Genomic DNA, 15,688 nt, shown 5'->3' on the forward strand with positions numbered 1-15,688 from the left:
ATGATTTGGCTTCACAAATTTTGAGCTAGGAGGGGCTTCTGAGGCCATCAAGATTTAGGTTAATACATATTTATTCACACTAGAATTACAAATAGTACCCTGAGAAATGGATTTTCTGGAAGTTGTTGCCTCTTTGAAAAATGCTGTCCTTTCTTCATGAAGATAATAATCAGCAACATAAATTTCAGCTGCAAATCCACAGCAATAAGCTTCAAAGTTGGATGTAACTCAAAAAATTCAGGTAATATTTTCTAACAATGACTTACAGATGCAAACTGATGATAAAGTGCCATTTCACCAAGAATTGTAAACATTTTGCACACCTGCCAGTTCTCTCTTTTGAGCAAAGTGTTCTTTTGATGACAAATTAATAGATAGAAAATCCTCTATCAGCATTAAGCATTTGTCCTTCTCTAAACACTGTCTCACCACATCTCTTATTAGATTCTCACCACCTGTAAAGTAGGCAAGACAGAATTACTGTTGTAATTCTACAAGTGAAACAACTGAGAGGGAAAGTCATAAATCCAAGATCATACAGTGAGTCAAGTCAGTGACTTAAGCCCAGTTCAAGTCTTTTCCCACTGTGACCCCTGCCTTGGTTATTCATGCTCAGAATTATCTTCATGAAAAGTGGATGAGATTGTGGGATAGGTAAACTGACGGTTGTTTTGGTTGCTCCCCCTTAGAGAAAAGTCACTACAGGATCTTATCTGCATTTCTCTCCTGCCCCTTCCTCTTCCTGCAACAGGAAGCCAAACTAGAGCCTTCACAAATAACCCCAACAAACAAACATATACACACACACACACACAAACACAAACACACTGATGTATACATAGCAAGCTGGAGGGAAAATGAACTTATAACTGGAGTGCTGAGCTGCCCAAGATGAGGGATGGATACCCTTAGGGGATATTTCTTCTGTTCCCATTACAATCTAATTTCTCCCAGCCTCAGACAAACTGAGACCTAGAAAAGACCTTAGCTTAAAAAGGTCTATAGCTCCCACTGTGGCTGGGATCATTAACAATCATCTTGACCTATGCCTTGCCACTAGATTCCATTGACTCTGGAGGAGAGAGTGAAGCTAATGACCTCACTTAAATGCAATTTACTTGCAAGTCAAGACAACACCTTCCTAAAGTCATTGGTCCACTTCAAGAACAAAGGACAAGCAACACAATCCCCCTCCCATGCCACTGAAGTTGTTGTTCAGTCAACTCAGTCCTGTCTTACTCTTCCTGACCCCATTTGGGGTTTTCTTGGCATAGATACTGGAGTGATTTGCCATTCCATTCTCCAGTTCATTTTACAGATGAGTAACTGGGGCAAACAAAATTTACACAGTATCAAGTGTGAGACTGGATAACTCATGAAGTTCAAATGTAGCTTCCAAGTCACACCGCCCCCCCCCCCATTAGAATGCTAGTTCTTTTAGGGCCAGGGCTGTCTTTACCTCTATGTTATCCAGAATTTCATACAGTGCTTCACACATAATAATAAATACCAATTGACTGATTGAAGCAGAATTCACAATCAGGTTCTTCTGACCCCAAGTCCAGTGTTCTTTCCATTATATTCTCAATGCTTCTAAGAGGGGAGGGGTTTAGACAGTGAGAGGGACTGAACGATCTTTTTCTTTCTTCTGCCTCTATCTACTTATCTTGCACTGATCTCCTTCTTAATTTGGATCTAAAGATTTTATAGCCAGCTAACTTCAGGAAGGGGAAACAGAAGGAGATCAGATCTGCTGGATATACTGGGAGAAAGATTTTGTTATAAGAAGAAAATGGTAAATCCTGTCCCATGAGTATTCCACATAGATCAAGGGCATTATCTTGCCCCATTCCACATGCATCAGGGGCCAGCACATTCAGTTTCCTTGGGGTGGAAGGCCAGACCTTCAAGCTTGAAGCTCTAGGATAACTTGAGAAACAGAAGAATCATGGGTTCAAGAGGTAGCCTTAAATTGACACAGTTTTGAAAGAGAACTGAGGTATGAGACAAGGTCAGATGTTGGGACTAGTTATGATAAAGTTGGAGGATTGCTTTAAATAGTTACTGGAGGTTTGGGGACTGAGATGGGGGGGGGATGTGTGGGATTAGAAAGAATTGCCCTGAACCCAAACCTGGCTAGACATGGGGGATTGATCTATATTACCCAAGTAAAAAAGGGAAGGTAGACAATATAGTGGATAGGGTGCTAGGCTTGGAGTTAAGAAGACTCCTCTTCTTGAGTTCCGATCTGACCTCAGATACTTACTAGTTAAGTGATTCTACCCTGTTTGCCTCAGTTTCCTCATCTGTAAAATGAGCTGCAGTGGGAAATGACAATCCACTCCACTATCTTCACCAAGAAATTTCCTAAAAGGGCTCTGGAAGAGTACAGTGCTACTGAAAAAAAAAATGATTAAGCTAACTTAAAGTTAAGATAAGTGGTATATCAGAGTGCTAGACTTGGAATTAGAAAATCCTGAGTTCAAATCCTGTCTCAGGTACTTCCTTGTTGTGTGTCCTATAATAAGTCACTTAACTTCACTCACCTTCAGTTTTCTTGTCTCTACAATGGGCACCTATCTCCCAGGGTTATTTTTAAGGACCAAATAAGATCACATGTAAAGTGCTTTGCAAACTTTAAGGCACTAAATAAATCTTAGGTAGTGGTAGTGGTAGTGGTAGTAGTAGTAGTAGTAATTGTAGTAGTAGGAGTAGTAGTAGTAGTAGTAGTAGTAGTAGAAGGAGGAGGAGGAGGAGAAGAAGAAGAAGAAGAAGAAGAAGGAAGAAGAAGGAAGAAGAAGGAAGAAGAAGGAAGAAGAAGAAAAGAATCTTCAGGCAAGTTCCAATCCTTAACTAGTAGAATAAAGTGAAATTCAATTTTAAGACTCTACAGCTCTACCCTTCATGGGGAGAGGTAAGGGAGTTGGAATAGTTCCCTGAAGGAGAATCCTGTGAAGATGAGGAGAGAAAGAAGAAAAATGAGGTAAATTCCTCATCCTGCGGAAGCCCTCAATCTAAAGGAACAGAGATGGACCCTAGCCTTGGCTGGTCAATGACCCTTTCTTTGGGGCTCCTCCCTTAGCCCCCTATTCACTGTGCCTTCTTCCTGGAGGTTTCAAGTCAAAGTCAACTAAGAACTCCATCTTAAATTCAATCCTAGAGATGATCAACATATTGATTTTTTTCACTGCACAAACATTGATTAAGCAGCTAACAGTATGTATTCAGAGCACATAGCTCACAGTTGAGGGTGGGACATCAGCAGAGCTCAGGAGAATTTACATTAAGAGAGGCAAGGAGCACCAGAGAGCTACAAATCTAGTGTTTTGTGAGGTCCTAGAGTGGTGAAAATTATTATCAGGAAGGATCAGGAAAGGTTCCTGAGAGGACGTTTCAAGAATGAATAGGAAGCCAATCAATAAAGAAGGTGAGAGAAGCCATTTCTGCCACAGGAAACACCATGAGTAAAGAGACACTAAAGCAAGATAGTAAAGGGGGTGAATGGAAAGTAGAAAGTGGTCCTGTTTAACTTGAATGTGGAGCACTTGGAAGGTTACAGTGGAGAATAAAGCTTGAAAGGTTTGAGAGTGAGAGAGAAAGATTCCTGAATATCAGGTAGAATCTTTTGACATTTGCTTGGGGAGCAACTGAAGATTTTGAATAGTGGAGTAACATAATAAGTCCAGTAGCAGTTTGAAGGACAGATTGGAGTGAAGAGAGAGTGGAAACTGAAAGAAATGAAAGATGACTTTTGCAATAGTCAAGAGGATGGTAAGAAGGGCTCATGCCAGGGTGAAGTCAGTGAAAAAAGAAAATAGAGGTCAGATGAATGAATGAATGAATTTACTAAGAACTTCCTATGTTCAAAGCATTTACTGGGTATACAAATGAAAGGAAGTTTCTGCTCTCAGGAAGCTCATATTCTAGTAGAAGACAACTCAAAGACAAAATATGTTATGGAGGTGGAATTGGTGAGACTTAAAAAATTGTATATAGGAGGGGGGGAAGAGAGGGGGCAGGGTTTCAAACATGGGAGACTGGATGATTGTAGATAATGTTGCTTTTCAGTTGTATCTGACTCTATGACCCCACTTGAGTTTTTTTTGTTTGTCTGGTTTTTTAGCAAAGAAGCTAGAGTGATTTAACATTTTCTTCCCAAGTTCATTTTACGGAGGAGGAAATTGAGGCAAACTTACCTAGGGTCACACAGTTAACAAAGTGTCTGAGGTCAGATTTGAGCTCAGGAAGAGGAGTCTTCCCAACTCCAGGCCCAGTGCTCTGTATTATGGTGCCACCTAGTTGCCCCAATATGATATAAATACATTTAAATGTCATACAAGGGAGGATGTGGTGAGGGTACACAAGGTGTTCTTGGAAAATTTAAGTAGAAATAACTTTTTTTTAGGTTTTTGCAAGGCAGTGGGGTTAAGTGGCTTGCCCAAGGCCACACAGCTAGGTAATTAAGTGTCTGAGACAGGATTTGAACCCAGGTATTCCTAACTCCGGGGCCGATGCTTTATCCACTGTGCCACCTAGCTACCCCTAGAAATAACTTTTAACAGAGGGATCAAAACTTCCAAACTTTATAGAAGAAATGACACTTAAGCTGATTTTTAACACTAAAGGACTTTTCAATTGGGAAAAAATGAGTGGAAAGGAGACAAAAGGACACTCCAGATGTCCCTCAATGACTTTTCCAGTCTCCCCCAACAAAACATCCACCCTCAACCAGGCAAGATGATGTCATCAGCTCCCTCACAATGGCTAGGGGAAGGTGACCTAACAGAGGAAATTATTGTAGGCACAGCCTCCAAGAGTGAGGCACCCAGGACCACGGGCACAGACAGCAGGAGGTACCAGCATTTGCCTCACGGAAAGGTAGGTATAACCTTCAAATTCCCATGGATCAACTGAAGAAAGAGATTTTCACATTCTAGGATTGGGAATCAGACTCTTCTAGCCTTCTGGCCCCAATCCATTTAATTTAACAAATATTTATTGGACATCTCTCTGCTATTCCACCCTTCAGACCATTGCTTTCCTCCTTGGGCTCAGTCTCCTCATTACTATGCTGCCTCTCTCTGAAAAGCATGCAATAAATCTAAACATTGGAGACCCTATGCTTGATTAGCTCCAGATTTAGAGCACAAATGTCTTTAATAAGCTTCGGAGGGTCTGTCCCCAACTAGGTAATATTGTTTGACTTACTTTCTGATCTCCTAGCCATAGATTGAACCCTAACTAACCACAGATTTGCCAGAACTTTAACCTTGGTCCCAAAAGGGAGGTCCTAACCTAACCAGACTGAGTGCTAACCCTCCCTTGTCATACAATGAGACTTGAACTTGGTTGTAGCCTGAGAATTCTGATCCTGATCCTTCAGGTCTCCCAGATTCTACCAGTCAGACATGAACTGCCTCTGCTCTCCCATAATGGATTTTTTCAATCTCTTATGCTCATATTCTATGCCATGGTCTCATTCTACTTGATATTATAGTTATTGCATTCCTGGGGATGCTAGACTGAGTTCGATGAGGCTAGTGCTCTACATCTAAATAATATTTGGTGAGATTCAAATATATCTTTGTTTTGCTCTGGTGTTAATTATGGATGGATGAGATTCTTCACCTGGTGAGTGCTTAATAAGTGACTGTCGAATGAATCCGGAGGGCCATCAGATACATTGGAGAAGGAAAGGTTAAGATCTGCTCCAGTGCAATCCATTCCCACAAACTCAGAACACCCCCGCCCATGGAGAGTGGTGGGTCAGGTTTGCTCTCTCATTCATGGGATGGTGTACTCTGTCCATATGTCTGTCTCAAATAATCCTTGTAGGTCTACCTCAGCCTACAGTCAACGCCTCCGAGGAGCAGGGCTGTGACCATAAGCATAATCCAAAACTGGGGGCAGTGTGTCAAATATCAATGGAAAAATCATCAGGTTCCTCGGTTTCTGATCAGCTCAAGAGTCACCACTCTGGGAGAAAAGGGAACCACACTAGCCCTGGAAGGCAGATCAGCCAGAGCACAAGTAACCAACAACAGAAGCAGAAGATATGCCGGGGGACATCATCATATTCCCCCAAACAGAGCAAGGTTTGTGCAAAGGGAGGCTTGTTCCTAAGGTCCAACTTCACATTCCACTTCCCCAACATATACTCCAAATGCTGACTTTCCTGGGGCAAGAAAGAGTCTTCAATAGTAGAGAGATCATCAATTAGACTGGGAATCAGAAGACTAGGTTTAAATCACACCCTACTTTCTACTCACTGTATGACCTTAAACAAATCATTTCTCCATAGATTTTTCACCTAAAAAAAAATGAGAGACCATAAGGAAACTTATACTAACTATAAGTTTCCTTCTATCTCTAAAGCCCTAGAATCTAAGCAAGAGAAACATTGGGATAGGAAAGAAGAGACAGCTTAGTCCCTCTGTGAAACAGTTTCCTTAGTCTCCATTGAATTTCACCTAGCTTAGGCTTGGGAATTAATTTTCTATCTTTCTGCCTCCATCCAGTTTTTGTCTAGTCCCTGGTGAATTATGGATCACTCTGAAGAGCAACATCATATCATATTCCCCCCCAAATAAGACCAGATCCTAAATTAATTTTGCTTCAAAAGTTGAATTAGGACTTTCAGGGCATCTTTTTTCATGTACAACAATCTACATTTATTCATTTATTCATATACAAAAATCTACATTTATTCTAATACAATCATATCATCTTCTGGAACATCATCATAACTCTCCAAACTGCAAATTCCAGTCTAAATTTCTTGCACCTCCATTTCCTGTAGAACCATTGGTCCTAATCTCTCAAGTCCAGTAGTAGAGATCTCTTGTGAGCATTCTTGTCCACGTAGCCTGCTCCTGGTGCATTAGCAATACAGTTGTCAGTGATTTTATCCCATGATTTCCTCACCCAAGTCACAATCTCTTGCAGGCTACAAAGGTTCTACTCTGATTTCTTTCCATTCAATTTTCAATATAGTCATTAATTTCTACATGCAAATGGTTTGTTTATTGCAATATCAAGAATCTGGAGACAGGCAGTCATTCCTGCAGGAATCATTATTTGATCTGTTCCTTCCTCTGTAAGGAAGTTCTTCATGTCATTATGTGGCACAGTGTATAGAGCACTGACCTTGGAGTCAGGAGGACAAGAGTTCAAATCTGACTGCAGACACTTGACTCTTACTAGCTGTTTGAGCTTGGACAAGTCACTTAACCCTCATTGCTTCACATCCAAGGCTATCTCCAGTCATCCTGGTTCATATCTGGACACTGGACCCAAAAGACACTAAAGGAAAAAGGGAGGCTGGTGATTTAGCATAGCCCCTTCCCCTCACTCAGATCCAATTCAAGTGCTTCTTATGGCATCACCTCCCTAATGTCATGATCATCTTCTCTATGAACTTGGGCAAGTCACTTAGCCCCCATTGCCTTACAAAAACCAAAAACCAAACAAACCATAAATGCCTGAAACTGTTCAATCTTATATTTCTTGCCCTTGATGATGATTAGAGGTGGGACTTTCTTTCCATCCAGACAGTGCACATATTATTCTTGCATTGTGTCTATACTCTGATTGGTCATATGGTAGTGTTTCCAGTTAGTCTTTTTTACATAGGCATTTACCTCTGATTGAAAGGGTCCCATTTGGGTATTTACAAATACTTAACTATAATTTTATTATCATTTATTTTACATATCACTGTCAATAACATTAATAAGACATAAATATTATTCTTTTATAATTCAATACATCTTTCTTGTATTGCAATGGACATACTAAATGCATCTGTTTGACTGACTCTCTTAACTGGGACTTATTTTGGGTTAGGGCTTAGATTACCAGCATCCTAAAAAAATCTTGCTAGTTAGGTTAAAAAAGAAAATTTCCACTTAGGTCTTATTTTCGGGGAAATACAGTAGTAGAAAGAAAGAAAATTAAGATGAGTATGATGAATCAGAAGACCTGGGTCCGATCCCAGGCTTTCTAGTGTTGGTGATGGTCCTTCATTTTGGAAGAGAACCGATGACAACTTAGTGGGATGGAGAGTGGAAGGTTGGGGAGTTGTATTGTCTTGATTTGTAAGTGAATTGGATTTTATTTATTTTTTTTTTTTAGGTTTTTGCAAGGCAAATGGGGTTAAGTGGCTTGCCCAAGGCCACACAGCTAGGTAATTATTAAGTGTCTGAGACCGGATTTGAACCCAGGTACTCCTGACTCCAAGGCCGGTGCTTTATCCACTACACCACCTAGCTTCCCCAAGTGAATTGGATTTTAAGTGAGGCAGAGCAGTACTAAGTCCTAATCAAATTATCTTAGCTATGGGACCCTGGGAAAGGACTTTTCTGTCCAATCCTCCCCACACTTCAATGACCTCATCTGTAAAAAAGGGAAGACAATCCTTACACTATTGAACCTAGGATGGTTGAAAAGAAAGGGATTTTGTTAACTTTAGAACCCTGAAAAAATGGATATAATTCTTATTCCCTTGATCTCAAACAGGTTCATGTTAAAAAAAAAACCTACTAAGGAAAGCATCACAGGGTGGGGAAAAGAGAACAGACTGGGGTGAAGGGAATTTTGTTCTAGTCTGGGCTCTGTTTCTAAATCACTGTCTTTCAGACTAGTGACCACCCTTTGATGAGCCTCAGTTTCTCTACCTGTAAGATGTAAGGTTGAATTTGATGTTCTGGGCTTTGAAGGTCTAGTTCTGACAGTCTATGAAGAGTCAATGAAGAGGTGAACAATCATCACACAAAATTGGGATAGTCAAATTTAAATGAATGAATTTAGAATTGAAGGCAGTTAGGTCATTCAGTTCATAAAGTTCTGGGCCTGAAATCAGGAAGACCTGAGTTCAAATCCAGATTTGGACAATTAGCAGCCAAGTGACCCTGGGCAAGTCACTAAACCTCAGTTTGTCTAATCTGTTGTAGAGGGAAATGATAAATCTACTTCATTATCTTGGCCATGAAAACCCAAATGAGGTCACAAAGAGTTGAACAATTTAGAATTAAAGACAACTGAGTTAAACACTTATCATACTTGAGGAAATAGAAGCCTTACAGAGTTTATCTTGACCCAAAGTCACATGCCTAATTATTAAGTAGCAAAGTCAGATTTTGAACCCAGAACTTCTGACCCTAAACCTAGTATTTTTCTTTAACTGCAATTATGTACTTTGTACTACTAGCAGTAAAGTGGCAGACAGAGCACCAGGTTTAAAGTCAGACCTGAGTGACAATCTAGCCTCAGACACTTACTGTGTGACCCTGGACAAGTCACTGAACACAGTTTCCACATTTGTAAAATGAGCTGAAGAAGGAAATAACAAACTGCGCCAGTTTCTTTGCCAAGAAAACCCCAAATGGTATCACGAAGAATCAGACGTGATTTAAAAACAACTGGATAACAACATGCACTTGCACGGGCTACAGTTTGGATGGGAGAAACAAAGGTTCTTTTGATCCTAAATTTAATTCTAGAGGACATTTCCGCTAATCCTCTTATTTTACAGATGAAGAAACTGAGATCCAGGGAGATTTAAGAGATTTGCCCAAAATCACCTGCAAAATTAGGATTTGAACCTCTCAGATTCCAAAGCTAACACCTTTCCTACTGTACTATGTTTAGGGGGTGAAAAGGACTATCTTGGCATCTGGGAGCCTTTAGTTTTCCTTGTGAATGTGCTCTTTAATCTTTGTCTTAGGAGAGACAGATCCTAAGCAACAAATCAGGGGACCAATCCAGTCAGCCTGAACAGGATACAGTAGGAACCTTGCCTGTCAAAAGACCTCGGCGTCCCAGCATTCGCAGATCAGGATCAAGAAGGGGCAGGGGAAGCTCTTCGGTAAGAATCGGTTCTAGAGTGATCACCGGACAATGCCTGGGCTACAGGGGACTCTAATGATCATACAGTCCCCTCATTTTTATGTGAGAAAAATTAAGTCTGGGGATATGAAGACTACTATTTGCAGGAGGAATGACTTGTCTGTCTCCCCCCAGACTGAGATTGCTTACTTGAGGTCAGGAGTTAGGACTATAGACTGATAAAGGGAGACACCATCTTTCGTCATCAAGGGTTGCTCTGCCTAACCTGGCCATTTCTTATGTCAGTGTGGTAAAACATCCACAAATTCTCAGGTATATGACTTTTCTGCTGTCTGCAGTTCTCCCTTGTTTAGGGGGATTGGGAGAGGAGAGAGAAATACACAGTATACATGTACAGTTGGTGATGGCTGAAATGATTCATGATGACCTAGTTGAGCAGAGTGCCCTCTTGTGGGGAAAAATCACCCAAGGATTTTTAAACAAAAACTACCTAAACACCCTCCACCCCACAACACAATTCACTGTGAATGGATTTTGTCTCCAAGGGCCTCTATCCAAGGCTTTTGAGTAAGACCTGATTCTTTAATGGGAAAATACAGATGAAGAGCTGAATTTGAATCCCTCCTTATGACTGTATGCTATTTACTCACCTGTAAAAATGAGGGATTTGGATTAGGTAATATCTTAAGGAACCTGCCTGTCCAAACCCTATCATAATAGTTTCAAGGAACATGTGGGTGAAGGTGGGATGCAGAGGGGCAGCCCTCTTGAAACTACAAACTGCAAGCAGTCATGTACTCTAGATATGAATGACAATTCTAGGTATGGCACTTTTCACCCAGACTGAGGAACCAAATAGGGGGTGATGGCTGATGACATAGATTCCTGGTCAGGGGAATGTAAGAGGGGAACACTCTGCTTGTCCCTAAAGGCATGAAGTTCACAACTTTAGGAAACAAGGTAGGAATGAAGCCTTTGTTTCTTTTAGCGCAAGAGAAACTCCAAGAAAAAGTCAAAAGGGAGAAGCCGAAAATAGGTAAGTTAAGGAGCCCTTATCTAAAAAGTGATAGTGGGGGGAGGATAACAACAAAGGGGTTAAGTGAGTAGGCTGGAGGGGTGCTCCATGAGAGGGATGAAGGTGGGTCTTTAACCTCCTTTCTCCCAGAAATTGAGACTCAAAATGCTCAAGATTGGAGGTAATACAACAAAGGGGTTCCATAATTGCCAAATGCTGATGGGAGACAGCCTTTGCCTAGATGTGGCTAGACAGCAATGCCCATATACTTAGGAGTTTCTCTAGAGTTATGACTTCATTGCAAGGGGCTGAAGAGAGTGTGTGTGGTGGCAGATGAAGAATTCCAGGAAAAAGGAGGGAGCTCAAGGACAAACTGAGGCATGGAGAAAAGTTGGTTGACTCTGAAAACAAAATAATATCTTTTGGGGGCTGGATCTAAGAGGAGTGCAAGGAGATGAACTAAGAGTGGTTTAGAGAGGAGTACACTGTGTTGGGAAAGGAGGCTGTAGGGAGAAAGATTGACTGGTATTCACCTATCTATGCTTATTTTCTTATTATCCACCTCTAAGGGAAAAATGTGAACAATGGAAAGAACACAGACTTAGATGACCAACAGCCTTTCACCTTTGTGATTTTGGGTCAATCTCTTGTGTTCTCTGAGCCTCAATTTCCTCGCCTGTAAAATGAGGATAACTAAGCTAGAGGTCCTTTAGGGTTCATTCCTACTCCTAATCCTTGGAAGGTCTTAACATTCTTGTTATTATTCACCCAAGTCAGCAAGAAGAATCCCAAAGCAATAATAACCCCCCACCCCCACTCCCACTACACAGGGTCAAAAAATTGTGAAATTCCTTTTGCAGACTGTTTCCCTCTTTTTTCCTATTGGGTTCAAGCTGATTGTACTCTTTGGGTATGTTTGCTGTCTCCATTTCACAAGGTCAGGAATGGAGGAGGTGTTTAGAGGGAATGGGAAAATGCGGTGTTTCCACTCTTACCTCAGTCCTTTGCCTGGTGCCTCTCAAGAAATAAGCCCTCCTCTTTTGCCTCTGCCCATTCTTCAAAACCCAAGGGATCCAGGGCCATGGTCTCAATGAAATCTCTTCCCTAGTGCCTCGAGACTATGTTCACTCACCTCTCCTTTGTCTGAGAAACTTACATTCTTTTTTTAATTTTAAAATTTTATTTTTAGTTCTATTTTCTCTACCTCCCTCTACCACCCATTGAGAAGGCAAGAAATAATGATGCCCATTATACACATACAGTCATGCTAAACATTTTCTTAGTATAGCTGTTCTGAAAAAGAAAGAAAAGGAGAAAATATGCTTCAATCTACATTCTGAGTCCATCAGTTCTCAATATTAAAGTGGAAAGCATTTTATAAGTCCTTGGGAATTTTGATTTCTTATTCTATTGATCAGAATTACAAAGTGTTTCACAGGGTAGCTAGATAGTGGGTAGAACTCCTGATCTGGAGTTATGAAGATATGGCTTCAGACATTTACTTACTAGCTGGGTAACCTTAGGCAAGTCACTTAACACTATCTTAGTTTCCTCATCTGTAAAATGAGCTGGAGAAGGAAATGATAAACTAATACAATATCTTTATTAAAAAAAACCTTAATGGTGCCAGGAATACTTGGTCAAGGCTGAATAACAACTGTTTCACAGTTAATTTTCCTTACAATATTGCTATTAGTATGTACATTGTTCTCCTGGTTCTAAATTTTCATAGATTTATAGAAGTCTTCCCTTCATTTCTTAAAGCCAATAGCATCTATCACAATCATATACCATAACTTGTTCAGCTATTTTCCAATTGATGAGCATCCCCCTCAAATCTTTGCCACCACAAAAAGAACTGCTATAAAACTTTCTTGTACATAAGAATGCTTTTTTCTCTTCTTTACTTTTTCTTAGGATATATAGATCTAGGAATGGTATCATTGAGTCAAAGAATAGGCACAGTTTTATAGTCCTATGGGCATAGTTTCAAATTGCTCTCCAGAATGGTTGAATCAATTCACACCTCCACCAACAGTGTATTAGTGTCTCAATTTTCCTATATTTCCTCCATTTGCCATTTTCCTTTTCTATCATATTAGTCCATTTGAATAGCTGTCAGGTGGTAACAGAGTTTCTTTATGCATTTCTCTTAATCAAAAGTGATTTAAAGCATTTTTTCCCATGACTATGGAGAAACTCAAGGAATGTGTTAGAAGAAAAGTTGGCATGGATTTTTTAAAAAAAAGAAGGGAAAAGATTTGGGTCTTTTTAATTATATTGAAACAAGCCTTCTTTGATTTCTTCTGAAAACTGCCTGTTGATATTTTTTGGCCTTTATCAATTGAAGAATATGATTTCCTTCCATTTTTACCCTAGGCTTAAAATTTAACCTTGAGAAGATCTCAGTCTGATATATGAGTGATATTCCAGACAAAAACCAAACTACAGTTTGCAGATTTTGATTAGTTAGAGGAATCTATACTCTGGGAGACAAAGTCTCTATCTGCTTCTGCTTCCCTCTTTCCAGTAGCAGTCTAAACCAGGGTCAAGAATGTATAGGCCAGTCTTTGAAACCAGAAGATCTGATTCAAATCTTGTCTCTGCCATTATCTGTATGATTTTGGGCAAGTCCCTTAATAATCTCATTAGCTTTGTTTCCTCCATCATAAAATGAATAGGTTACAGTAAATGGTCTCAAAGGTCCATTTCCAGGTCTGAATCTGTGATTCATGGGATTCATCAATTTGTTGCTTGATCCAACAACAGTGGTCAATTTAATTCAACAAACCTTTCTTAACCCCACCTCCTTCCCAACTCATTTGTGGGGGAAATAGAAGCAAGAATTTGGGGACCTAGCCCAACCCTCAGACCACAGATACTAGATGAGAGGACAGATGAGAGGACACACACACACACACACACACACACACACACACACACACACACACACACAAATCCTACTTTCAGGGAACATAGGATAAAAGTCTTATATGGAACAAAGAGAATAACATAAGACAGTGTAAAAATTGACTTTGATCAAGTGCCAAAAGTGTGGGGGGGAGGGGCCAACATGCTCTGTAGTAATAATCCAGATTGGTGGAGTCCTAAAAGTTGACTGGCTGAGTGGTACTTAGCTAAAAAATGGATGGGGATTTGCATATGAAAGTCATTCCATTCTAAGTCCATCAGTTCTCAATATTAAAGTGGAAAGCATTTTATAAGTCCTGGGGAATTGTGATGTCTCATTCTATTGATCAGGAGAGAGAGAGAGAGAGAGAGAGAGAGAGAGAGAGAGAGAGAGAGAGAGAGAGAGAGAGAGTCTGGGTAACATAGGGGGAACTAAAAGAATGCTTATATTTCACATTTGAGTATCTAAATCAACAGAGCCTCATCACAAACAATCCCCACCAGGTTCCAAGTCCCCAGGCCCCTGGCAGAATAAGACATACATTTTGTCTACTGAGAAAGAGTTAATAAGTTTTAAAAATATATTTTCTAAAAAAAAAGCATCCCATCAATGAGAAAGAACATGGTGGGGGGGGCAGTGAAGCAGGGGGACAGGGAGAAGAGTCAAGCAGATGTCTAAGATCAACTCTCTGGTTAGTCTCTCACCAAGGACTCTTAAGACTCTTGTTTCTAATTCTCTCTTCTTTCTTTCCAGGCACACAGAAAAGGAGCCATGTGAAAATGACACCTCATAGGGTCTGCTAATTCCTCTGTCCTCCCTCCCCACTAATGAACAAAAAAACCTGTGGGACTGAGGGAAAGTTTGTTTTGGCATAATTAAAAAGACCCAAATCTTTTTCCCTCTTTTTTTTTTTAAATCTGTGCCAGCTTTTCTTCTAACACATTCCTTGAATTTCTCCAAACAGGACATTCCCTCCCTAAAATGTAAAGGGAGTCTTACATGGCACCCTCCTAAAGGGATCCTGAAAAAGATTTCAGAGCAGCCAGGTGTCACAGTCAATAAAACCCTGGACCTGGAGTCAAGAATCAAGTTCAAATTTGTCCTCAGATGCTAGCTGTATGACTCTGGGAAAGTCACTTAAACCTGTTGGCTTCAGTTTCTTCATCTGTAAAATGAGGAGAAAGAACCTTAAATGGGTCATGAAGAGTCAGACATGACTAACTGAAAAAGAAAAGATTCAGAGAGAGCCTCATTCTGCCCCTCTATCAGCCAGAGCTCTAAGTATCAGCCACACAAGACCTGTAGGGATGAGAAGAGGAGAAGAGGACCCTGAAGCATCCTGTTTTTGACTATAAACATGGACAGGGATGAGAATATCTTAAAAAGATGCATGAATTCAGTGAGACCAGAGGCTATCCAGGGTTCAAACTCTGGGGCTTCTTAAAATTAGAATTAAGTCCATACAGAGCTGGGACTAGAAATTCTAGTACTTGAGGCCAGTATAAGGGATAATGACTAATAAAACTAATATTCAGGTAACACTTTAAAGTTTGCAAATCTATTTATCCCATTTGAACCTCACAACAAACCTGGGAGATAGATGTTATCATTCACATTTTACAGAAGAGGAAAAAGACTCAGAGGAGATAAAGTGAAGCATACATAATAAAATTTGGAGTTCAGCATACTTAACGGCCATGCTACCTAGCTTAGTTGAAGGTGCAGGATCTCAGGGAATTTTCTCCATAGCAAAGAGAGGGTCATTATTTGCTGTGAGAATCAACTACCTGAGAGCCTGGACTATGCCCACATGAATAAGTTAAGTCCTTTCCAGTCTGAGGCATGATAAGATGAAACTCCTGTTCCAGAGCACACCCTTTGAAAACTGGTGAGTGGTCAAGGAGAAAGGTCTTGGA

At 40.4% G+C, this 15,688-nt stretch overlaps 1 long non-coding RNA gene across 1 annotated transcript; it reads left to right on the forward strand.

The window, feature by feature from the left end:
• Window positions 1–3,409: 3,409 nt before the first annotated feature.
• On the forward strand, window positions 3,410–14,666 carry LOC141494928 (uncharacterized). Its single transcript, XR_012470585.1, has 6 exons — window positions 3,410–3,427; window positions 4,802–4,878; window positions 5,836–6,095; window positions 9,725–9,865; window positions 10,835–10,882; window positions 14,526–14,666. It is a non-coding gene; the product is annotated as an uncharacterized LOC141494928 (long non-coding RNA).
• The last annotated feature ends 1,022 nt before the right edge of the window (window positions 14,667–15,688 follow it).

This window comes from Macrotis lagotis, chromosome 8 (genome assembly GCF_037893015.1).
Source record: "Macrotis lagotis isolate mMagLag1 chromosome 8, bilby.v1.9.chrom.fasta, whole genome shotgun sequence".
NCBI lineage: Eukaryota > Metazoa > Chordata > Mammalia > Peramelemorphia > Peramelidae > Macrotis > Macrotis lagotis.